Source organism: Bombina bombina, chromosome 2, assembly GCF_027579735.1.
Source record: "Bombina bombina isolate aBomBom1 chromosome 2, aBomBom1.pri, whole genome shotgun sequence".
NCBI classification, from domain to species: domain Eukaryota; kingdom Metazoa; phylum Chordata; class Amphibia; order Anura; family Bombinatoridae; genus Bombina; species Bombina bombina.
In genome coordinates this window covers 1106379911-1106406121 of record NC_069500.1, presented here as the reverse complement: position 1 = coordinate 1106406121, position 26211 = coordinate 1106379911, and positions in this window count along the sequence as shown.

Below are 26211 nucleotides of genomic sequence, written 5' to 3'. Positions count from 1 at the left end.
TACTCCTAACAACATCTGGCCATTCCCTGGCAGACTTAAGGTTACCCCTGTAATGAACAACACCCCCTGAAGATGGGATTCTAAAACCAAACTCAAAACCATGCAGCAATAACAAGGCTTTTTCACCAAAGCCCTTCTGTTTAGCGTAGAGTACGAGCCACAGCTCCATCCCGCTTAACCTCACCGGAGTTAATCCCTTTTTCAGGTAGCTCTTGGGTACCTCCCGATTTGTTCTTTTTAAAACACTTGATGGAAGGGTGGGATCCCCCACACCCTGAGCATTCATGTCTGAATTTACAAGCCTGTCCCCATTTGCAAAACTTTTCATTGAAAGCAAAACAGAAACCTTTTTTGACTTTTGCCGACGACCCACTTTGAAGTGACCCGCCGGCACCCCCACGAAAAGGCTGCGAAGACCTTAACGGGGTCATCACTTTTAGCCAAAGGCCCATATCCCGGTCATCCCACTTCATATCAGGCTTAACCGACAAACGTTGTCTAAATTGTTCATCATAAACCCACCAAGCCATACCCCCATAAGTTCTCTGAGCAGCGGCTATTTCATCTAGATAACAAAAAAGTGCTGCGCCTTGATCAGGGAACTTACCAGAAAATACACTGGCATAAATAACAAAAGCCTGGAACCAGTTAGTAAATGTTTTTGGTAATTTTCTGTATCGTTTTTTCCTCTCCTCCTCCTCCTTCTTGGACGCATCCTTTTTTGAGTCTTCAGGAATCTCAAAAGACTGGTCAAGGGGGAGGAGAGAAAACAATTCAATAAACTCTCTTTTGCATATCTTCTCCCTTAGCTCAACCGACAAATGCATACCTAAAGGCCCAATAGAACACAAACAAGACCTGGCCAAAGCCGTGTCATCAATTTTAAGCTCAGAACCACCAGATGCTTTATTATCAACATTAGCCACTTTTGGCTGATACAAACCAACCACTTGAGATTGTGTTACCTACCCTACATCTTTTGTTCCCACACCAGAAATCCCTAAAGCCCCATTTTGAGGGGCAGATCCAGGAGGAACCCACGAATTGGCAACTCCCCCCGGAACTTTAGCACCTTCTAACTTGGCTAACAAGTCCCTTAAACCCGCTACAACAGTTATTGATAAAGGATCAGCATGCACACCAACTGTTTCAACCCCCACATTCAGATTCCCAGCCCCAGATCCCTCATTACCTGTACCAAGATCCTGAGCCGCTGCAGACTGATCCACTTGAGATGCAGCCATAACCTTCTTTATATTCTGGAAACCAGTAGTCCTGGGTTCCGTATTAACCATCAATTGTTGACCTCTTTCAGCCTGCAAAACAGAAACATGTGACAAACCCCCCGAAGGTGCCCAAACTCCAATGCCCCTACTAGCCGTAGACATACCCAACCTACTATCCACTAAAGCACCCTTACCCCTCTTAGCAGATGTAACCTCAAACCCTTCACCCCTTAAATCCCCATACCTCTTGCGTTGCCTACCTCTACCTTGTATTCTCTCAATCCCAGACCTGTTTGGACGTTGAACAGAATTAACCGAGCTATGAAATGTATTGTTATGCCTCCGACCCATCATCCCCTGATGACCAAAATTAAAATTATTGGCCGTACTCACCCCTGCTTCTTCTCCCCTTGCATTAAAACGTTCCGCCCCCGGAACGCCGTCCTCCATATCAAGCCTGATATTATCCGTCCAGGATTCCTGAAGACCATAAGCTTCCCCACTTAGGCCGTCATTTCCCACCACCAAGAAACCCGGAGAATTCTCAGGCCGTGACCCAATCTCATTCCCTTCTAAAAGAAAAACATTATTAGAAATAGGTAAATTTTCAATCACATCAACATTCCTACCCCTCAAATTTCTTAACTCACCCCTTAAAACTAAATCACTCGATGCCCTGACTGTCGGTCTAAACTGGCGAAGGGGGTTAACTACTCTAGGAGAAGGAGGAATAAAATCCTCCTCAGAAGAATCTAAATATAAGGCTAGTTCCCCAACGCCGTTATCAACCTCTGTATCATGCTGACTCTCACTGACTTCGACCCCATCCACCCTCTTGTCTAACACTCGATAAGCCTGTTCCTCAAAATTGTTACTAGGCCTTAAAATCTGGGCCGTTTTTGAAACATTATGTAACTGCTCCTCAACCGCCTGAGACAGCACATTCGTACCTGACTCCTTCAATTCCTCACCCCTCTTTCTCACTAAAACACTTCCTAACCTACCGCCACTCACTCGCTCCTTACTACCGCTTGATAAACTAGGCCTCGGCGGGCCGTCACCTTCTCTAACTTGCCTCTTCCTCTTAAATACCACTTTTTGGCCTAAATTGGCCGTCTTACCCTTAGGCAAAGAATCACCCTTCTTTACAGGCACTTCAACCTGCTCCGGTAGGGAAATAATGCTCCCAGACAGCATCGCAGTATCCTCGACCTCAGCTCTGGCCTGCCGACTTCCGAAACCAGAACTTGACTTCTTCCTCACGGCCGCCTTTAACCCCGGACTGGGGCTGGGTTTTCTCCGTCCGCCATTACTCCCCTCCGAATCAGGATCCAAACGAACTGGAGGCCTCGAACGCCTCACAGGTCTCGAAGCAGCGTCCTCCTTATCATCCTTCGGTTCGATATCAGGACCAAACAAGGGACGTAACTTATCCTCGAGCCAGGTAGGGCCCATTTTAGCAGCTTCCAACTTAAGTTGGTCGAAAATCGCATCAAACTGCGCCATCACAAGTAATTCCACGAACAAGCACTTTCCACATAAGTTTGGTAAATAATCTGATGACAGATTCTCCCGCTCTTTCCTTAAAAGCGTAACAGCGCGTGCTAAGCCCGCCCCTTTACAAGCTCCCAACCAATCACACACTAGGCCTAATTCCTCCTACGGTCAAGTCCCCTTCCCGTTACTTCGAACTCCCAGGGGCTCCCTCTTCATAAATACAATTACATAAGTGATCTACATTCATTGGTCAGCTTTCCTTCTACGCAGAGCAGACACCTAGCAAATTATTTTGTTGCATGTATGTATTCTTCCCAAATAAATTTAATATTAAAGTAATCCTCTAGCTTATGGAGTTTTTAGTAATATATTTTTCAAGGGACAACACCAAACTAACATATTCCTTCCATTCTCCTATTAGTGGTATAGATTCTTTCTTCCATAACCGGGGAATTAGTTGTTTCGCACAGTTTAACATAATGTATAATAATGTAGTCCTCAGTTTACAATTCAATTTAACTGGCTTGTGGAATAAGCATAAGAGGATCTAGAGGTAGGGTGATATGAATTACTTTACTTATTTCTCTAATTATATCCTGCCAATATTCACTTATCTTTGGGCAGCCCCACCATATGTGCGTGAGTGAGCCTACTTGACCGCAGCCTCTCCAACAGTTGGCATTTGCCATGGGGTATATTTGTGCTAATCTTTGGGGCGTGTAATACCATCTACTGAGAAGTTTCATATTTGTCTCCCGGAATCTCACTGAGGACTTCGAGGAGTTCATCTTAGAGATGATATCTAACCACTCCTTTTCAGAAGGTTTAGAGTTTAGCTCTTCTTCCCATTTTTGTGTATATGTGGGAAGTGTGCGAGATGTTCCTTGTGTTAGTAGTTTGTATGTGGTGGATAGATATCCCCTAGATATTATTGTCGTGTAGCAAAGGGATTCAAACGGGGTTAATACCCTGCACAGTTTGTTTTTCTCGGGATGTGAGCTGATTATATGAGCTAGCTGATGGTATTTAAACCAGTGGTCAAGATGTGTTATGCCTAAATTAAGCAATTCTGCCTGTGTGCGCAATCTACCATTGTCAAGTAATGTATGAAAGGGTAGTAGTGTGTGTATGGAACATGTCGCATTTGGGTTGGTATTTTTCTCCCCTTTCGCTAAAGTTGGTGTCAGTGGAGAAGGATTAGAAGAGAGCATGCTGTCCTTTTTGAGCATTCTGTCCCATTGTTTGAGTGTTTCAGTAGTGAGCCACGAAGGTGTAAGTAACGTTTTCCGTTGTGATCCCGTCTCCCAGCATATACTACCGAGGTTAGTGTAATTGGCCATTTCTCTTTCTAGCGCTACCTATTCTTTATCATTTTCGTCCTTACACCAGTTAATAATGCGTGTTAAGTGCACTGCAGATTTATATAACGTCAAATTTGGGACTCCCATTCCCCCCCTCTCCTTAGGCATGTACATCGTCTTCATTGATACTCTAATCATGTGTTTAGACCAGATAAAGGTATTGATGGTGTTTTGTAGGGATTGCATATATTGTTCAGGTATGGGTATAGGTAATGTCTGTAGCAAATACAGTATCTTTGGGAGTATCATCATCTTTATGGCGCTAATTCGGCCTAACCATGACATAGATTTGTATGTCCAGTCCTGGAGTTCCTGCTCAACTCTTTGTTGTAATGGGAGAAAATTTAAGGAAAATAGTTTGTCTTTATTGTTAGGGACTTGTATCCCCAGATACCTAATAGAGGTATTATTGTGTTTATATGAAAATGTTTGTTGTATATGCTGTATGGTATTTTGAGTGTTGTTGAAGCTGAGGAATTCCGATTTAGATTCATTGATTTTGAAATATGACACTTTGCTGTACCTAGAAAATTCTGTGGAAAGGGCCGTCAAGGATTGTATTGGGTTTGTGAGTGTTAACATAACATCGTCTGCATATAATGCCATTTTATGCTCTCTATTATGTATTGTGATACCCGAAATATTGGAATTCTGTCTTATATTTGTCGCCAATGCTTCCATGGCCATCACAAAGAGAATGGGTGATAATGGGCATCCCTGGCGTGTGCCATTCGATATACTTATTGGTGAGGATAATGTATCATTTAAACGTATTTTAGCTGTGGGATGCCTATATAGGGCAAAAATTTTCTCAATTATGAGGGGACCAAAACCAAATTTATACAGGGTAGCCTTTAAAAAATCCCAGTTTAGCCTGTCAAAGGCTTTTTCCGCGTCTACGGACAAAAATATTGTAGGAGTATTCATCTTAGAGGTGTAATCGATAAGATTAATTATTTTAATAGTGTTATCTCTGGCTTCTCGGTGAGGTGTAAATCCTGCTTGATTGGTGTTGATTATTAAAGGGAGTATTCTATTCATTCGTGTGGCTATTATTTTTGCGAATAATTTTGTATCTACATTAAGCATTGATATTGGTCTAAAATTTGCTGCAGTGGTGGGGGGTTTCCCGGGTTTGGGAAGTACTGTGATATGCGCTTCTACCATATTTTGGGGAAAAGGGTTGTCTTTATTTATTTTATTGAAGAGGTTCAAGAGATAGGGAATCAAGATGTCCTGAAAGGATTGGTAATAGCGAGCTGAGAACCCATCTGGGCCAGGACTTTTTCCCCCTTTCAGGTTTTTAATAGCTTGAAATATCTCCATTTTGGAGATAGGGGCGTCTAATTCTTTTTTCTGCTCATCAGTTAATGTTGGAAGCTTAGTGTTATCTAGATATGTGGACACGCTGGATCCTAGACCTGCTTGTGAGGTTGGATTATTTAGGTTGAACAATTTATTATAATATTCCCGAAATCGTGCAATGATCTCCAGGGTAGTATAGATTTTGTGTGTCTTGGAAGTATGTAATTCGTGAATGTGGGATTTGAGTTTCTTGGCCTTCAGGTATCTGACCTATTCCCCTCATAGAAGAATCTTTGCCTATATTTTTGAGCAATAGTCTGCTGTTCCTGGGCTAATAATTTTTTAAGTTTATATCTACACTCTTGCAATCTTTTGAGAGTGTAAGGGTCTGAAGGTTTTTTTTTGTGTTGTATGTCTAGGTTTGAGAGCTGTGTGGTCAAGTCGGTGTAATGCTGTCTGTCTATCCTCTGTTTTTGGGCTTTGTATTTTATAAATTCTCCTCTTATATAACATTTATGTGTTTCCCATAATATTATTTCATCAACTTCTGCAGTGTTGTTTATGTCAAAGAAGACTTTAAGAGTCTTATCTAATATCTCTTTTCTTTCTTCAGAATCTAACAAGGAGTCGTCCAGTCTCCATTGAAACTCAGAATTCCTAGTGTTGGGCCAACATAATTGCAGGGTTATTGCAGAATGGTCTGACCATGCAGTTGGTTTTATCATAGAGTTTTTGGAGAGTGATAGGCCTTTTTGGTTGATGAAAAAATAGTCTAACCTTGTGTAGGTTTTATAGGGGGTCGAGAAAAATGTATAATCACGCTTTTCACCATGAAAATACCGCCAGGTGTCGAAAAGATTATGTTCTCTCAATGCCTTCCATAAAAATCTGGCTGTTTTGAGGGATACTCTGGTTGTGGGGTTTGAGCTATCTAATGTTGGCTGGATTGGGAAATTAAAATCACCTCCCAATATGAGTACTCCCCTAGAAAAGTCTAATATCTTTTGAAACATACTCTTGAAGAAGGCTGTTTGTTTGTTATTTGGCGCATATATATTTATAAGTGTCACTGGGCTTCCATATAGAAGCCCAAAGATCCCCAAAAACCTACCTTCTCTATCTTTAGATGTTTGAATGTGCTGAAGAGCAATATTCTTATCTATAAGGATGCTAACCCCTCTTTTTTTTTGTGTGTATGAGTTATGGTATTGTTGTGTGAAATGTTGACCATGGTACTTGGGCTCCCTATGTCTTTTGTAATGTGTTTCCTGCAAGAAAAGGACATTTGCTTTACGCTTATGCAAGTCTGATAGCGCTGCTGCACGTTTTTGTGGTGAATTTAATCCCTTTACATTCTGGGATATGATTTAAGTTATGCGCCATAATATTTGTCGTGAGAGTAGTAGGGGAATGTAAGAGAGTATAAAATATTCAATTCTATGGGACTGCATGGGGGGGGGTGGAATCGGGGTGAACCTTATAAAGGCTTCCCATAGATCTTATCGCCCATATGAACACTTTGCCATAAACTAAACTGTGCTCAGAGGGAAGGATTGTCCCTTTCAAAACTAGGAATGTAATTGTACAGTATTTAACCTCAATGTTTACAAAACAAACTAATAATATAACAATGAAAACAGTAACAAGTAAAATTCGAACAGTCATTCTCCAAAATTCAAAATTAGAAAATTAGAAAATTGGAAATAACAGCACAATACTTAGGGGTCATATATAGGGTGACCTTTGAGTCTAAGTATCATTTATACTTAAGGCTTTAACTGGTAGCTTTAGGGTTGTTATGCAACGTGTATGAGAAATACAAATAAACATTATAAAGATGCAAGTAAAAGTGAGGCCTTATATTTGTTGGTATTATTTTTACCTCTAGAGGTAGGGCCTAAATATTATCTAATATAGAGTCTGTCAATATACTTAAATCATCAGATAACACATATTCATGTATATAGTTACGAGTCCTCAGGCTCTGATTCAGAGTCTTCATCATCCGAAGGGATTTGAGTTGTATTTTTAGATAGTCTCTGTTCTTTCGGAACCCCTTGTGAATTGGATGTTGCTTTCTCTCTTTTTTTGCGTGAAGAGGCAATGTCCCATGACTTTTCTTGTGATTTTCCTTGTGATCTCGGTTTTTCTTTATCCTGATTTTTGTGTGTTACCTCCATAGCAGGAGGGTCTAAGTCCAGCAACCTGCAAAATTGTTCCACTTCCGATGGGCTGGAACAAAAGACTCTTTTGTTGTTGTGTAGAACCAACAGCTGGAAAGGAAATCCCCATCTATAAGGGATTTTTTTATTTCTCAGGAGTGTGGTTAAAGGTGATAATTCCTTCCTTCTCTAAAGTCCTTACTGCCAGGTCAGCATAAAACTGTATGATGACCCCTCTAAACCTAACTGGTTGCTTCTTTCTGGAGGCGGACATGATGTTCTCCTTTTCCAGGAATATTTTGAATTTTATTATAATGTCCCGTGGGGGAGCAGTGTCCGGGGGTTTCGGTCTGAGGGCTCTGTGTGAGTCATTTAACAGATGTGTGAACAAGGCAGGCAAGTACACAGGTAGATCTTTTGGGAGTACTGATTCAGGGACCCCTCTGAGCCTGATATTTTTCCTCCTTCCCCTGTTCTCAAGGTCCTCCAATTTATCTTGTAGGGATGTAATCAATTCTGCCTGCTGCCCGACTGTGTCTTGTATGGCTGTGAGATCCTCTCTCATGATGTCCCCCTGATCCTCCAATGCTTCTACCCTGAAGCCTAGGGTGTGCATATCCTGCTTAAGCTCTTGTAATTCCTCCCTTATACAGGTTCTGACTACTTTAGCTATATCTTGTGTTGAGGCAAGAGAAGATAAAATGTGAGATGGTATTGAAGTTTGACTTGTGTCCATGTTTTCTGAAACTTGGTGGGGAAAATCACTTGGAGAAGATGGCGTGCTGGGGGTTACTTGGCGCTTTTGTGTTTTCTGTTCAGCGTTAAAAAATGCACTGACAGACTGGCTTTTGTTTAAGGGAGTGCGGGAGCTTTTGGGAAGTTTAATGTTCTTTTTTGAAGCCATCTTCACATGTATGTCTGTATTAGGCTCAGGCCTAGATAGTGTCAAGTCCACTGCGTTATTAAAAGTTATTGTGGGTATGTAAAAGTGGAGCTCTAGTTGGGAGATTTATTCCTCTACCCTGTTGTGGGTACTGCTGTATCCCCACACTTTACAAACTTATGTCTGCTTTGTGATGTTTTTATTAATCCAATCGCTGCGCCCCCAGCTCCGTTTTTCATATAAAATCTGATTGTAGCTGTAGAACCTATCCCCTCCAACTTTTTCCGCTCAACGGGTGATTACTTTAATATGTCTCTGTGCTCACCCATTAAGAACTTGATCCTCTCATTTGTACCTCCTTATAACTTTGCCGGGTCTGTTGTGGCACAGCTCCTATCTTTTCAGCTATACAGCATGGCCGCTGCTGTATTCTGCTGCTGGCTCCGTACTTAAATTTTGCGCTCCGGATCTGGAAACGGAGGGTACTGTTAGAATCCCCAAAGCGTCCGGTGCACAATCCATTAACTTGCAGCTCTCTATGCCTTCATAAGACCCACATGGATCTTTCTATCTCTGGTCCCCTTCACAGAGCTCAGGGCTTAAGCAGCCATTTTAGCTGCGGCCGGCTCCGACCCCAGACAACATGTTTTTTACTACAGACATAGACACAAAGGATGATCATTGGAGATTATTTAACATATTTATCAGTGATATCAGCAAAGGGCTACAATGGAAAGTATGTCTGCAGATGATTTTGTAATAGAGTAGACCTTCAGGGGGTGGACCAAAGAAAAGACATTTAAAAAAATTGGAGAATTAGACAAATGACTGGGATCTAAAGTTCAACACTGCAAAGTGCAAAATTATGAATTTATGAAAAGTAAAATCCAAACATTAATTACAGACTCTATAACACTTTACTGGCTGCTACAAATGAGGAATGGGGCTTGGGAATTATTATTTCAGATTATTTAAAATTTCGTTAACAATGTACTGCAGCAAGTAAGGCCAGCAGAATGCTTGATTGTATTGGTAGAGGGATCATTTCTGGGATTTGGTAATATTTCATTCCCCCTGAGTTTTCAAAGTCATGGTTCACCAAAATTAAATGTTAAAAGCTTTTTACAATAATTTGGTATATCCATTATAATGAATAAAAATAATTTTTGCATTCAAATTATTTTTATCATAAAAGAATGTCTTTATGTTCCAGGTTGCCTACTTTGGGGCCTTACACAAGCAAGCCACTCAATACTATGAAGTAATGCATATAGGGTATCTGGAGCCCATATGCTTCACCACAATCTCCCCTTCCAGCAACTATTTTAACATTTTTGAATTAAGTGCAAGGTCCTGTTAAATAATGTCTGTGTTAACATGACGTGTTTTTTTGTAATGACCCACTAATTGTTACTATTATTATGAACTTTTATCTGCTTCAGTTTAATTTGGTGTGAGCCAGTGAATTTACCTGTTGCGTCTATTGAATAAATGGTTCCGTATGTAATGAATGTGGTAACATGACATTTATTTTTATTTTTTTGCTTTTGTAAAAGAAAAATATATACGTTATTAATGTCTGCAGTAGTTTTCTTTATTACATTGTTGCCTTAAATAGAATACAGTGTTTTGGTTGAGTCATGAGAGAATTTCATGATAATCAAAACAAATAAAAATTAAAGGTAATGTGTCCCTTACACCCTGTTACAGTCTCCAACCCATGTCACACTATTCTCAACCCTGTCACATTAATATTTTTGGAAAATAAAATAGGGAAGACAAAAATTAAAGCATTTCTTGCTGAGTACCATTTGACAAGTTAAGGGCTAACACAAGTTGTTGTTTTAGTTAAATATCTAAATTGATACAAAAAAATACAAAAACAAAAAAATAAGGAGATTATAGGCATACAATTTATTTGTAACTTCCATCACAAAAAAAAAATTGAAAATTATCATAAATGTTACATTTGTAGTCATTAAATTGTTATGAGGGACAGATGACCAGATGTTCTTTTTATGCCAAGTTTTGTGTAAAATCCTTTTTTAAATCGATTCCATTTTTTCAGTTAAAGGATTGAGAATAAAAGGTGTTCAAATCAGTAAAAAAAATATTAAAATAATAAAAGGGATTTAATGCCAGAGGTGGAAAAATATGATTTGTTACTGAGTTTGCAAGGCCAGGATTTCCACCACTGCTACTACCTAGATACTTTTATACTGTGGGGCAGACTTGCTGGGCATATGGTTCTTATCGTCCATCAAAATCTATGTCTCTAAATTAAATATATACCTAGTTGAGAGAGGGATCAATTGCTGGTGTGTGAGGAAAAGAGGGGACAAAGAGGGCCTGTGGGGCAGATTACAAAAAAAATGTTGGTCTAGACGTGTTTTTCCACTTCAAAACTCACAGCGGCAGCCCTCATGGAATTTTACAAAAAAAAGGGTCTGTCCATGCAAGTGGCGAAATGCTTCCCATATAAATAAGCAGAGCTCTCTGTTAGATAAACGTTCGTAATGGAGGATGAAGTACAATGGGGGTAGGGTGGAAATGTTTACAGAATTACTCTGGGATTCGAGAGACAATTTCATACACGCCTATGGAACGCACATGTTCAGCCCGTTTTATGTTAAAACAACAATTATGCTTTGTATTTTTGGGCTAGATTACAAGTGCCGCGGTAATTTTTTTGCGCTTCTCAGGTTCCGCTTGTATTACACATTGAAATAAAACATATTTTGCACTAAAGGCACAAAAAGGCACAAAAAGCCTAAGTCAAGTTTTTTCATGCCCGAGCATGTATTCATCCATAGAAATCAATGGAGACAAAATAGTGGGGGGAAAAACCTAACACTTTACTTGCGCAAACGACCTCTCATTTTTGCATTTACCATAGAAGTAAATGGGAGAAAAAACACCCTACCATAAGCTCCAAAGCCTAATAACCCCTAATCCACCATCCCCCCATATCGCAAACACTAAATTATACTATTAAACCCTAATCTGCCATTCCCCCACATTGCAAAGTACCTAAACTATTAACCCCTAATCCGCCATCCCCCACAATGCAAACTACCTAAATTATTGACCCCTAAACCACCATCCCCCCACAACACAAAGTAATAAACTAACATCTAAACCCCTAACCTGAGACCCCCTAACTTAACCAAATTTAAATACCAATAATTTAACTTCAAATTATTTTTTAAATACCTTAAAATAAAAAAACTTACCTGTAAAATTAAATAAAAACCTAACCTTACCTTAAAAAAAAATGTTCTACCATTACAAAAAATAAAAAAACTACCATTACAGAAAATAAAAAACAAAATTACCAAAAATAAAAATCATAATCTTGGGGGGCGTGGCCAAGAGGCAGTCATGGCGGACGGAAAATACTATAGCTCCAAAGGCTGACAACCTAATCTAATAATTATTTATAGAGCTATCCACTGCCAGCCTAGAATAATCATATATTCGGTTTACGAAGCAACATACAACCGAAATATATTCTTTTATTGCCACATTGCAGCTTGAGTATGTGATCTGGGGCAGATAAATATGCGGCGAGGGCCTGACACATGGATCTTTGCACTATCATCACTCCGGTTCATCGAGTGAAACTGATGCGGAGGATTTACCTGGTCATATAGCCTGGGATACTCATTGGAGAGAACATCAGCCACCTTCACAATACTCAGAACACTATAGGGGATGGTGCATTGAAGAAGTGCACCAAAACCTAGAAAAGTATGCACAAATAGCACTCTAGGCCCTGACCGATGGGCAGTGAAATTCCAAACTAATAAAATATAACTTTTAATGGTCTAAACTAAAATGAGTAACATACACAACATTAAAAACGACACTGAACACTAGTCCTGTGTGATAATGGATAGGTAATAGGGGTTTTATTGAAAAAATTCTGGCCAATGAGTGTTAACAATATATTAAATCCACTTGTATGCAAAATGAAGTTGCTTAGAATGATCAGCAGATTGGTCTCACTTAAAGGGCCATAATACCCAAATGTTTAAACACTTGAAAGTGATGCAGCATAGCTGTAAAAAGCTGACTAGAAAATATCACCTGAACATCTCTATATAAAAAAGAAAGACATTTTACCTCAAAAGTTCCTCAGTAGTCACATCCCATTGTAAAGGATTTCTAAGCTGCAAATCAGTATATCTGTCCTGGGACAGCTAAGGGAGTGAGCTTATGTGCACTCTCATCTTATTTCCCTATTCAGTTTAAAGGAAGTTTACTATGAAATCTCATGAGAGTTAAGTGAAATCTCATGAGATCACAGTAAAAGAGTTCATGACCTCAGCACTGCTGATGCTGATTGGCTGCTGTTCATTTCTTCATTTTTTTTTTTTTTTTACCTGCAGCTGGGAGCAGCTGAGCATAACTTTTTACACAGAACTTACTCTGCTGAGCTGAGGAGATTGTGAGGTAAAATATCTTCCTTTTTTACATAGAGATGCTCAGGTGATATTTTCCTGTCAGCTTTTTACAGTTATACTGCATCAGTTTCAAGTGATTTAGCATATGAGTATTATGTCCCTTTAAGTTTATAAGACAGCCATAGGAGTGTGTGTAATATCAATCACTGTGTACTGTTGGTGTTTACTTTTGAGTTTTATAATAACTCAATGTATTGCAGTATCCAAAACGTTAGATTTGTAATCTATAAAGCTGATAATATCTCTGCTTCATAGCATATTAGTGTATTAATGAGTTAGTTTAGGAACTAATAGCATATCAATACCAACTTAACCCTATCATTGTGGGAGCAGAGTATGAAAATATACAGTAGCTTGGAGTATAAGAAGAGTTAACTCAAAACTTCTAACAAGTATTGTAGTTGTATTTTATTATATATTTGTAGATATATTTTGCGACAATTGTAATCCTTGCCTATGTATGCAATTGTATAAATGTATCATATAAATATTATTCGTTTGTAAACTCACTCTATAGTTGCAAAGTTAATAAGCAGATTACTATGTGCTCCCATAGCTCCTCAGTATTATCGTTCATTAATTGTGCACAGAGAAATACCTATCCCTTTAAATGTTTGCCATGGAACTGCAATCGTCTTGGCTATAATAGATTGATGGAGAAGGAAAACCAGACATCTAGTGTTTGTGGATGTGAATTAGGCAACAATTCTTTCCTACTTTTGCAACATGGTAACAGTCAGGTAGTCAATATTTTTAACGTATGTCAGGCTCCAGCTGAAAATTGCTCCAGTATATAACGCTACTTGGTGTGTGTTCTCTGCTCCCCTAGATCATTTCCTATATATAAAAATATTTATCATAGTATGACAGGTTGGTTATCGTAGTATTCATATACTATCTATTTAATCGATTATGCTATGGATCCTGTTGGGGATCGTATATACCATGTAAGTAACGGAATAACTCGATTCAAATAAATATATTTGGTTAAATAATTTCACTTGGATGGCTGGCAAAGTAAAGTAAACTCCACAGTATAGCCCTGTGCTATAAAAGTCTTGGCACAACCCAGACTGAGTAACGTAGTTAACTATAACTAGAGCGGCAAAAATTCTGAGCAACCAACAAACAGTAAACTAGTGTCATGAAAATTAAAATAATAACATGAGGGTCTCCACGCTCACAGCTCTCCCCTGACGTGTTTCGCCCCTCCGGGCTTTTTCACAATACCCCTTGTCCCCAGCCGCCTTATAACAGATTACCCTCATCAGACTATGGAGGTAAAGATGAGTACAGTGCTGGCCCGCCTCGAAGGTCTAGGACACCGGATAGATTTAAGATACGGCCAGCTCTGTTGATATTCGCTCACTAGGCTCCAGGGAAGACAGCATCAACATCCATGCCATAAGAGATGAGATGTCGGTGGGGCGTCGTCGAAAAGAGCAAGATACAGACGCTCAAACACACACCAGGAGATATGCTACCACAACACAGCACATCCCTACGAATTCCTCCAGCTCTCTCATCTCCTTATCATCGGAAGCCATGGCCTGTCTGTGGGACAAGGGGGAAGGCTTTTTCTCTAAGCAGACCAAGGTTGAATTAGATCTACCTCCTCCAACGCATCTAGCTCCCGGAGTAGCAACACAACCATCTAAGCCCAGAGACGTTTCAGGCACTCCAGCCCACCAGCTGGAGTTTGAAAACTATGATAACCAGGTTGGTTATCATAGTTTTCAAATACTATATATTTAATCGATTATGCTATGGATCCTGTTGGGGATCGTACATACCATGTAAGTAACGGAATAACTTGATTCAAATAAATATATTTGGTTAAATAATTTCACTTGGATGGCTGGCAAAGTAAAGTAAACTCCACAGTATAGCCCTGTGCTATAAAAGTCTTGGCACAACCCAGACTGAGTAACGTAGTTAACTATAACTAGAGCGGCAAAAATTCTGAGCAACCAACAAACAGTAAACTAGTGTCATGCAAATTAAAATAATAACATGAGGGTCTCCATGCTCACAGCTCTCCCCTGATGCGTTTTGCCCCTCTGGGCTTTTTCACAATACCCCTTGTCCCCAGCCGCCTTATAACAGATTACCCTCATCAGACTATGGAGGTAGAGATGACTACAGTGCTGGCCCGCCTCGAAGGTCTAGGACACCGGATAGATTTAAGATACAGCCAGCTCTGTTGATATTCGCTCACTAGGCTCCAGGGAAGATAGCGTCAACATCCATGCCATAAGAGATGAGATGTCGGTGGGGCGGCGTCGAAAAGAGCAAGATACAGACGCTCAAACACACACCAGGAGATATGCTACCACAACACAGCACATCCCTACGAATTCCTCCAGCTCTCTCATCTCCTTATCATCAGAAGCCACGGCCTGTCTGTGGGACAAGGGGGAAGGCTTTTTCTCTAAGCAGACCAAGGTTGAATTAGATCTACCTCCTCCAACGCATCTAGCTCCCGGAGTAGCAACACAACCATCTAAGCATAGAGACATTTCAGGCACTCCAGCCCACCAGCCCACTCAGCCGAGTTTGGAGCAGAAGACACCATCAAACCCAACCACCCAATACTGACTACAAGATCTCCATGCTATAAGAATAAGATCGGCCGGACAGCTACAGGAAGTCATTTTGTAGGATCCATTGTCAAGCCACATTCCCACGATAGCTCACAATGACTTTAGCACAGATTATATGCAGCGTTATGAGAAACATGGGTCTCTCAGACAAGATACCTTACAAGCTCCTACGGGACTGTCAAATGGCCTTTTTGATCCGGGAGACGAGTGTTATTGTTTGTCTGCCTGACATATAGGGCTGAATTAAGGGACTCTAGCAAAGTAAGACAGTTGAACATCACAAAGGTTATGACTGCCAGCACCCTGGGCATTATTTCTTACTATATGATATATTGGTTCGTTATGTAGAAATTGACTGTTCGTTGTGTTTATTTAAATATGTTTACACCTGGTTAACCAAAGACTAATTAACAGATACTAGAGTCACACTGGGGGTTGTAAGACTTAAGTTACTCTGCCATCAGAGCTGGTCTTGGTTGCTATGCACACCAGTCAATTTCCTTGGTAGCTTTTGACCCACACACTTCACTCATTACTAGCATCTAGATATCTATGCTGCAGCTAATGATGTAGATCTTAACACTATTATAAAGACAGGACCTATACACTTAGTATCTGAACCTACCTTACCAGTGAGCTAATCTTACAAAGTTCACTCAACATCTCTTTTTTAGCAGTGATTATTTGGGATATCATGTTTAGTTATTACATGTGAGGGCTTAGCTCTCCTTAAGCAGCCTGTTTAATCTATGACAACTAGATAGCGAGACTCTGCAGGCTAGGAAAACATACAGACACATGCCTTCTTGTCCCATTGGCAGTTGAGTTACTACTGAGATCATAAACAGGATACATATTTCATATGACCACTGCATTCCTATGTCTAGATGCCAACACTAGCCATAACTTAATTCTACACCTTTAGTTTCTGAGACCCTCCCTGACTAGGTACGGATGGTAATTAGTCCATTGCATAAATATGAAACTTTTACTGACACCTGCTGAAACACTTCCTCATTCTATCCTCCCTAGAGCATTAGGTATGAGACATGTCAATCCATCTACTTACATTACTAGGATGGAAGGAAGACTCATGTACACTCTTCTCCTCATCCCCTAGTCTCACAGCTTGTCTACCCCTTCCTGTCTTCAATGGCTAGGTTTATATCTAGGGCTTAAGCTTGTTAACATGATATACTTATTGACTAGAGTGCCATAGCATGTAATGGGTTTATACTGACTCACCTCTATCAGCTCATTTCATGATTCCGAAACAACTGCTCCATAAATATTAATAGACATATTACTCTCTCAGGGACCTTATATCTGTTTACATGTCGCACTAAGTAACTATAGGTTAGTTTACATCTCACTAGATATAGCCCTTAATTTAAGCATAACCAGTTCCTTAACACTAGGTGGAGTTCTAGAGAGGGGTTTCAGTACTGGCGTTTTTGTTTCTCTTCCTATAGATATCTCCAGTGTAGGTTTTAGCAGTAGTTTGGGATGCCACCGCCCTATGACATTGGGTCCCTACACATTATGATTATGGATCTCATACTAATTCTCAGCACTGATGTAACCAGGTATATTGTTAACACCTCATACTTTCAAATTACCTCTACTGCAAATAGTCTACATCCACCTAAGAATTAGAAACTATTCCTTTGAGAACCAGGTCTTGATTCCTTAAACCCCTACACCAATATATAGAACGCCCGGCCCTCCATTCTTCCCCTTCCCCCCAATTTAAAGCAGCTCTTACCTGCTGATTACCCCTAACCTTCCATATACTACTGCTTACTATCCCATGTCTTATAGAAAATGAGATTCATTGATATTTGTCTCCTTTTTTATCGACACCTGGTCGTTTATTCCCTAGATACTTGCTAGTTTTTACATTTACCCTACTAGTCATTATCGAGTTTGATGCGGAGCAATATCTCTTTATCTGATTACTGTACTATCTCAGTTTGTCAATACTTTACATGTTTCTTATGTTATTATACACAATTTTGAAACCTCAATAAAAAAAATATTTAAAAAAATAATAATAATAATAATAATCTTATTCTAATACCCCTTAAAAATACCCCTTAAAAAAAACCCTCAAAATAAAATAAAACCCTATTCTAAAAAACAACTACCAATAGCTTTTAAAGACCAGCTAGACATGGAACTTCCGTTTGGGGGGCGGAGCTTGTTGTGAAGCTGAGAACTGAGCACGAGTAACCGTTCCTGTGTATCTACCTGTATCCACCTTTCTCTGATACAAGCTCCGGAGGTATATCGTCCCCCCCTATCCTGCAGCCCTTGCGGCTCACACCCTCTAACAGTGGGCTTGTCGGGCATCGGAGCTAGCGGTTTTACGCCGCTCCTGGAGGAAGTCACTACCAAGCCGAAAAGGCGTATTGGCACACGCCACACCGGTATCCTGCTCTTAGGATTTGAGAAGGAGAAGGAGAGGTGGTTCTTCTACTGCTTGCTGACCAGGTGCTGATTGGGCTAACAGTGTATTCGGAGGAAACCTCTACGCAGCGGAGGTGTACTGGCACACGCTACATTGCTACACCGGCATTTGGTCTATCGGGTAGTAGGAGGTCCCTGGTTGTTTTGCACAGCAACGGAAGCTGTTCTGGGAATCTAACTAAGCAGGTGTGAATAACCCAGCGGCTTGAGACAAAGATATGCTGGAAGAGTGAGAAGGAGACGAATTGTTTAACACCGATTGAGGCAGGTAAGGCTTGCTTCTGAAGCGATTCAGAATCCGGCTAGCCAGCCTCTCGGCTGTTTTTTTTCTTATCTCCGCAACTCCTGAAGCCACCTGTGAAGCCAAGGTACTGTTACTCCTTATTTCCCTACTACTCCGCATCTCTATTCAAGTTTAAAGGTGCTAGCCGGTTTTCAAAAATCTGCCCATATAATCTGCTGGAAAAGACCCTCTGGATAAAATATCCTGACAAATACATAACCCCAATCTTGCTTCTTTCTCTTTCACTGAGGCCATATGGATGTTTCCAGACATTAGCGGTCAAGAGGCTATCAGGACATTTACCAAGTTAAGATATGCCACTTGGTCCTTAAGTGTTCTTACATTTATACAAAGTTTCTTCTATCTAGCCTGTGGCCCCCATAGCGTCTTTTGTTAAATCACCAAAGGCAATCCTATTACTTTGCAGTTTAAAAAGACAAGAATGCAGAAGGACTTGCTTTGATTCTTGTTGCATAAAAAGACATTTTTTTCTTTCTTTTTTTTCTTGCAAACTTCATGGCTATAAAAATTTACTAAGTTGTATTATAACAGATTCATTACTTTGTTACTTAGGGTTTGTATTTAACCTTTGCTTTTAGAAGTAACATTATTCTCCTTTAGTCAATTATTCTGGTTTTTGTTTCCTCAGCACAGAAGGGGAGGACAGGAGAGAATATAATAGAGAAGGGGAGACCTTCTCTTAAAACCAAGTTTCTAGCTTTAAGTGCTTCTATATTAAATATCTGTACATATAGAAATGTAAGTTAACTAGTCAGGCCATAGATGTAAGACATAAGAGAAGTTATTGTGTTATCAACTTACCCTTTGTTGTCTTTTGTTGTGTGTAAATTTCCTGTTTCCTCAATCAGCCAAAAATTTGGCTAAACACCTGTCAGGTCATTAATATATGAATTTTCCTACATAGTTTATTGTAAGAAAATATCAGATAACTGATCAGATAACCAATCATTTAAGATTTCTGATAAGCTAACCTTTTTCAGTGATGATTTTTCGTTTTGGATATTTTTTGAATTGTTTTCTCTCTTCACTTCACCACCTTCACATTTACATTCTTTAGTAGTTTAGTAGTTTAGGCCCTGTATTCCACCAGGGTTTCTGGGCTTTTTTTTTTTTTTTTTTTCTCTCTCTTCCCTCTACCAACACCAACTATTTGAGCTCTTCAGCTCCTTGCTTATTTTCACACATATATATATATATATATATATATATATATATATATATATATATATATATATATACACACACACATAAATATTCTTTTTCTCCTTTATGGAAAAATATTACACTTACCCTAACACACGCTCACCGATTATGCCACCCAAAGTAAAAGATAAAAAATCCAAAATACTTGATAATAGTTCTGAAAGCATCACTGATACACAAGCCACCTCTGTTGAACATCAAACACTAATGATCCAACTATCAGAATTCTTCTCTCCTCAGCTGGATTCAATTAAAAAGGAACTAGGTGGTATTACTAATGATATTGCAGCCATCGCATCTGATCTGAAACAATTTGCATCTAGATTAACAGAGGCTGAGGAGAGGATTTCTAACCTAGAAGACCAATTTAATATTCAAGAAGAAATGGTTAATAAACATGATAACAAACTATTGGCTTTAACAGCTAAAATTGAAGATATGGAAGATCGTGCTAGGCGCAATAATATTCGTCTAGTGGGTCTCCCTGAGACGCCGGCCTATGACGATCTAATTTATTTTACTTCCCAGTTGCTCCCACAAATCCTAGGTTTTCCAAAAGATAAATTACCCATTTCTATAGAAAGAGCACACAGAGTGGGAGTAAATAGAACCAACCAAGAAGGTACTAGCCATGATAGGATGCTCATATTTAAAGTCCTAAATTTTCAGGACAAATTAGAGTATTTTAAATATTACCGTAGGAATTTGCCTCTCATGATAGACAATCGTAAAATTTTTCTCTTCCAAGACTTTTCTAATGAAACACAGATAAAAAGAAAAGAGATGTCTCCCTTTTTCCCCAGTTGATAGACAAAGGATATAAAGTAAGGATGGTATACCCAGCAAAAATTATTGTGGAGAATAATGGTAGAACTAACACACTCAATAATAGTAAAGAAGCTAGAGATTTCCTCACCCAAGATAAATTATAAAAAATAACAACATCTTTATTTCTGATTAGTGTCTATGTTTATTTCTTTTTTCTCTTATTCAACTACACGGTGTTCCTGGCTAGACCTTGTTCTACCCAGGTTTTTTATGTCAAATATATCTCATTTCTTTTTTTTTTTTTTTTCTTTTTTTTTTTTCTCTCTCTCTCTCTCACTACCTCCCTTCCTCCCGTTCTTGTCTCTCTATGTATCGGTTTTATATTCTTATTTGGTCATGTATGTAACATACTATGACTGCACCACTTAAAATTTTTTCATGGAACGTCAGGGGGATAACATCCCCTATCAAACGGAAACAAATTATATCTATATTAGGTAAATACTCCCCCGACATTGTTTTCCTGCAAGAAACATATCTTAAAGAGGTTGAAATTCCCAAACTAAGATCTCGATGGGTTGGACAGGTTTTTGCTACCCCTTGTGTGAGCCGGAAATGTGGAGTGGCTATTTTATTTAATAAAAAATTTGATTTTAAAATGATCAGTACTGAGTATGATATTGATAATAGATTTATTATTATGCAAATTTCGATTAGAGGCCTTCTACTCACTCTATGTAATGTTTATGGCCCAAATCAATTCTCTAGTGGATTCTGGGACACAATTCAAAACAAATTATATCGTTATTGTAGTGACAGATTGATAGTAAGTGGTGATTTCAATATGACACTTGCTCCAAATATTGATAGAATGTCCCAGAGTAAACGACAAGACATGAAGGCTAGTAAATACTTTAATAAATTCTGCTCTGCACTTAAACTTAATGACATTTGGAGGACTAAATTTCCTGACTCTGTAGAATTTACCTGCAAGTCCAAAACCCATCGTACACTTTCAAGAATTGATTATATTCTTATTTCAGAACAGCTTCTTCAACTATCGGTATGTCCTAAAATTCATGATATCATTATCTCGGACCATGCGATAATTTCACTAGCTATCCACTTAGCCCCCAGGGAGAATTTTTATAATACAAGCTTCTTTTTTCCTTGCCATTTAAGTAACAATAGCAAATTCATTAATTGGTTAAAAACACAATGGAGGAACTTTTGCTATAATAATATTTCATACTTTAGTAAAAGTGAAATATTTTGGGAAACTTTTAAAGCTGTCCTTAGAGGTCAAATTAAGTCATACCTATGTCATATTAAAAAGAAATCTTTAATAAGTGAAAGACAACTATCCAATCAAGTGAAAAATGCTTTCAATCAATATAAATTGTATCCCTCTAAGGGCAACTGGTTATATTACTCCCAATGTAGAATTAAAAGAGATATATGCATTAAGCAGCATTGCCTTGAAGAAGAGACTAAGTTGGATAACCGTTTCAGAGGGCATTATGGTAGTTCTGCCAAATATTTGGCTAAAATTACCAAAAATAGTAAAAGCAGGAATCACATAATGGCTATTAAGGCCAAACAACAAAGATATTCAGACAATGATAATATAAGAAAGGTGTTCTTTGAATATTTTCAAGATTTATACAATGCACATCCGATAGATATCCATAATAAAGAACGTTTCTGGTCCAAAATTATGACACCGCAAATTTCCCCCTCAGACTTAGAAACCCTGAATACACCAATCTCTAAGGAAGAAATTCTGTCAACAATTAAGAACGCTAAATTGAATAAAGCTGCGGGGCCAGACGGGATTCCTATGGAACTGTATAAAATCCTTATGGAAGAAATAAGTAATCTATTAGTCTGCCTGTTTAACAATTATTATTCATCTTCTTCCCCTATATCAAATCTCTTTTCTGCAGCCAATATAACCCTTATTCTTAAAAAGGGTAAAGACCCTGAACAAACAGCCTCATATAGACCAATATCTGTTCTAAATTCTGATTACAAAATCCTTCTTTCCATTATTGCTAACAGAATGAAGAATTTTATGGGTAAAATAATCCATATGGATCAAACAGGATTTATGATTGATCGCACTGTAACCTCCAACCTCCGGAAAGCCGAAACACTGTTAGACTTTTTTTGGAATCAAAATTTGACCTCAAATAGAGAGAAACTGAATAAGGATCTAGCCATATTATCTATAGACGCCGAGAAGGCATTTGATTCTATATCATGGAACCATCTACTACATTCCTTAGAATGCTTTGGTATTAAAGGCCATTGCCTAGACTTTATAGCCAAGATCTACAAAAATCCTTATTCAGCACTCCTGATAAATGGCAACCTCTCTGATAAAATCGTCCTTGGGCGAGGTACGCGCCAAGGTTGCCCTTTGTCACCCTTATTGTTCAATATTGCAATAGAACCATTAGCTATATGGCTTCGCTCAGAACTAATAGGGATCAGATTGGGTAACATGGAGTTTAAAATTTCACTATATGCTGATGATTTGTTAATTTTTCTTGAGGACTCAACTAAGTCCATTCCAAAAATCCTTCAGATATTATCTACCTTTAGTTCTTTTGCAGGCTATAAAATAAATCTACAAAAAAGTGAACTCTTATGGATATTAAAATATAGGGGAAGTTGTACTGATCATCCATTTAAAAACACAGATAACATCAAATATTTGGGCATTACATTACACAGAAATCCTAAGATGTGGTATAATCTAAATTTTAAACCTGTTTTTGAAAAAGCCTTAATAGATCTTAAGAATTGGTCTTCATTCCCTCTTTCTTTATCGGCTCGTGTCAACCTAGTCAAAACCATCATCTTTCCGAGGATATTATACCTCTTACAAAATCTGCCTTTACTTATCCCTAATCAGGTTATCCGAAAGTTTTACGCAGCGTGTTCACAATTTCTGTGGAAAGGACAAAAGGCCCGTACTGCCATTGCAAAACTATGTCAAGAAAAAAGTAGCGGTGGACTGGCGTTGCCGGATATAAAACTTTATAATCTAACCACTCTAGCTAAAATAGCGATCGGTTGGCTGATTGGCTCTAATAAAGTATCTTCTGTGGAAATGGAGAGTCTGTTTATAACCCCTTTTTCCCTAAAAGCTATCTTACATTGTCCTACAAAGAAACTTCCGTCAAATATTAGTAATCTTATTTCTTTTAAAAACGTTATTATAGCATGGCAAAAAATTTGTAGTCTGTGTAACTTAGATTTTAGATTCTCTCCATTCCTTCCAATACAAGGCAACCCAGAGTTTATTCCAGGAATCCATGAACAAATATATTATACTTGGGCACAAACAGGCCTTAAATATATGAACCAACTCATCTCTATTTCAGGACAGATACTGCCTTATTGTGATCTAGCTCACTCATTTGAACTACCAAGACACAGTCTATTTGCTTATTTTCAAACAAGGCATTATATTAATTCTCTAGATCCCGGTAGGCAGTTAGAATCTCGCTGGTCCGAGATTAATGATTGCATTAAAAAAGCTGCTGCAGGCAAATTTACGATTTCTCTGCTATATAATATTATGCTCGCAAAAACAGGGCCAAATTTTATCGCAAAAGCAGGTCTATTTTTGGCGTCAATATTTCCCGCAATTTGAAGTAGCTAATATTCTTTATAGCTTTTCGGCATTAGAGAAACTTAATGTATCTATTGCGTGGAAAGAATCACAGACTAAACTAATGCATAATGCTTATCTAACGCCTCTAAAAATGTCTAAATGTTCTTCCTTTACACAACAACACTGTCCAAAATGTCATTTACTAAATGCAGACATTACACATATGTTTTTCTATTGTCCAAAAATAAACCAGCTGTGGCGCAAAGTTAATTACTGGTATAATCGTCAGTTTCATGATAACTTTAAAATCCAAGCCTATCATACAATTTTTCTGATACATCCAAATCTAGTAGTGGTTAAACCAAAAAACATTGGAATACTGAATATAATAATATTAGTAACCAGAATCTTAATCCTGAAAAAATGGAAAGATACATATTCACCCAGATTCTCTATTTTTCGTAATATGTTGCTCCAACAACTTGTGTTTGAATCACATAACACTATTTACCAGTTTAAAGATAGGGCTGAATTATTTATGGAAAACTGGCAACCCATAATTAATTTATACCCACTTTCTACCCAGAAGCTAGTCTTGGCACCCCTGCGTTCCACGGAAATTTACAAGACCATTTTTGGAGATTAATCCCTCAAATGGTAATTAGTATATAAATGTGGACCAAATGACGGTGGCAGGGGGGGATCAGAGAGAGGTAGTGCGGTCTGCTTTTTTTTTTTTTTTTTCTTCTCTCTCTTTTCTTTTTTTATTTTCTGTCAACCATCTCTACTGTTATCAGAAAATCATTCCAACTAAGGTAGACTATTTGGGCATGAACGAAATGACCTATATTAGCAATCTACATATGTAGATTTTTATGTTATGGTAAATTTAAGGCTACAGCTGTATTCCTTAAGTAAGGTCATGATAGGAGGTTTATATGACTGTAATTTTGATTTAGGATAGACTCTTTTTTTTTTCTCTTTTTTTTTTTTTCTTAAGTCATAATCCCTCTATCCAAGGTTAATTTTAGTTTGTTTCACACACATACGTTTTGTTATATGATTATTAAGAAAGGAAGAGGGTGGGTAAAGGTGCAAGAAAAAGGAAAACATGATGTATTATAATGTTTTGTTGATTCATAACCTACCCTGTGTGGCAGGCTGAAATACTAAGTTTGCCCAACTATTATTGTTGTTCATTGTTGGATGTCTAATAAAAGATATTTAAAAAAAAAAACAAAAAAAACAGACCAGCTAGAATTAATAGACAGTTAATGGGTACACCAATAAAGCACGGGGGTTTGTGAGTGCCAAATCTAGAAAAATATAGACAGGCAATGTCCTAGAAATGATTATTGACTGGTTCACAAATTTTGCAACAAAGGCATGGGTTGCTCTCGAGCACGGCATAGCTAACTCAACACATCTAGGGTCTCAATGTTGGTTAAAAAAGAAGCAGACTATACAAGAACCAAATTCTAATTCAATAATATCAGAGACATTCCACACCTGGAATAAAATTCTAATAGCATACCCGAACTTATCTTTACAAAACTCCCCATTAACAACTCTAACAAATAATATAGATTTTCCGCCTGGACTTAGCCTTATTAGCAGGTCTATAAAACAACCGCAACGAACATTAGCTGTACACCAGTTAGGAAATGAGCATAGGTTCTATAACTCAGAGAAATTGACAGATAGCGGAGTAGAAATTTGTAAAAATTGGTTCCTTTTATATCAATGCCAGTCATATATCACCAAGCATCCAGATAGAAGAAACCTAATAAGACCAAAGACTAGATTTGAAATGCTCTGTAATTCGTCAACACCTCATAAAAAGACACTTGCACTATCTCACGCCCTTTTACAAATCCCTTCGCATGGACACACACCATACTACATAGATAGATGGAAAGAGGAGCTGGAAATAGATATAACACTGAGACTTCTTCCAGTCGCTTAACGGAATTGAACATAAAAATTATTCAAAGATGGTATTACACTCCCTCTAGGATCCACAAGCTATACAAATCGGCAAGAGACATATGTTGGAGATGCGAGACATCAATAGATAGTATGGCCCATATCTGGTGGAAGGTTCCCACGATCTTAGACATGTGGGAAAATATCACTAGAGAGACTTCAAATGCTATAAATAACGGTCGCCCCAGACCCCCGCATATGGTTACTCAATATCCTTCCTAACAAATTACAAACACATAGAAGAAAATGATCTTCATTGATAGCAATAGCATGAAATCACTTATAGCAAAAAATTGGAAACAAAAAGATACACCTAATATGGCCAAATGGCTTCACTTGTTTCAACACATTCT